Genomic DNA, 1,717 nt, shown 5'->3' on the forward strand with positions numbered 1-1,717 from the left:
TCCCTGCCGAGCCTGGAGCCCAACTCCGGCGTGATCTCAAGACCCTGAAATCATGACCTGAGCTGAAACCAAGAGTCGGACACTTAACCAACTAAGCCACCCAGGTACCCCAATAAAGTGTAATTTTAAATTAAGTAAATGAGAGATTAATAAATTAGGCACATTAAGAGATTTATTATAATAAAATAAAATAATTCTAACTATAAACTGTAATAAAACTTACGTTAATGTAGTATTTTTCTCTCTCAAAATATCTTTTTGTATTCACCCTTCTTATTATACTCTATTCACCCTTCTTGCCATGATGTGAGATGATAAAGAGCCTATGTGAAGAGAATTATGGTGAATGACATAGCATGATGAGGGTTAGGCTGCTATTGGTCTTCTAACAATACTTCAGAGGGAGGACCATCTGCTTCCAGACAGGCAACTGAAAGGCAAATATCAAACTGTGGATAAGGGCAGGGGAGGGGGTGGAGGGACGATATTGTTGTACTAGCTAGCCTTTTTACCACAAGGCTATAAATCAATCATTCAGGGCTTCAAGAAGTAAGAAATTTGGCCAAAGTTGCAAATTTCCTAAGTTGTGAATCAGGTTTCCCACTCAAACCCTGTGGTTCTCCAATCCCTGTACTTACCCTTACCAAATCAGTCCACTGTCTTCCAATACTCCCTTTGGAAGAGGGTCATGTCTGTCTGTTCTCAGACTGTATTGGCTTCTCAGTCCTATAGAAACTTACCTTTCCAATAGTGGGGAGGACATCTCATAAATCTAGAAGAGAAATAGATAAAAAAAATTATAAATCCAGGTCCTTTTCATGAGTCATCATGCTTTTAGAACCTTAGATCTCTAACAGAACAAATATGCCTTTCAAACATCCTCTGAAAAATGCAACAGGTATCTCCTGTTTCATATATTTTTTGGCTAGGACTCTGGGGAAAAGGGTCGTTATGTGTTGCTGACATTTTCTCCTTCCCTTACTTGCTAACCTTTATCTGCCTTCAGAAAGTATTAGCAATTAGAACCTTCCATTCCCCCAGGAATCAAGAGCTTCCTGCAGCAGAACTCGGGGAGCCTAACAGACCTGCCCTAATTGTACAGATCACTAAGAAGGAGCTCAATCCTATAACTTGTACCCATCAGCAGTAATTCAGGGAGGAGGTTATATTTACTCACCTAAAACTCTTTAAAACCCTTCTCCATGGTTAATGAAGCCTGAGAAGAGTGGTGGAATCATTATTACACATCACATTATTACTCATCATTACACATCACTGATAATAACTGAGTAAGAAAAGAATGAACATTACTAAAGAAGTCAGGTTTTTATAATTTCATAAACCAAAAAGTAAAAGCTACAATGGAAATTTGGCTTCTACTAGGTCTCCAAACAGGTAGAGATTTTTCTCCCCAGTGTACAGACTGTGCAGCGAGAGAAATATGGGCAAATCGATTGGGTTAGAAAGATAATCGTCTGGTACAAAAGTAATTGCTAAAAGTTAACGAATTTAGAGTGCTCTAGTGGAGGAGAAATAGCCACAGGCCACAACTACTTGCTTCTGCGAGTTCAATTTCACACTAATAATTATTTCAAGAAACAAATGAAGTCTTATTTATTGGCAGTAGGACATGGATCTTTGGTGATCACTGGTGAAAGGGGAAATTGTGAAATTAATTTGTACTAAGCAAAACTGCACTCAGTCCAACAAAGCTGTC

This window comes from Mustela nigripes, chromosome 1 (assembly GCF_022355385.1).
Source record: "Mustela nigripes isolate SB6536 chromosome 1, MUSNIG.SB6536, whole genome shotgun sequence".
Taxonomy (NCBI): domain Eukaryota; kingdom Metazoa; phylum Chordata; class Mammalia; order Carnivora; family Mustelidae; genus Mustela; species Mustela nigripes.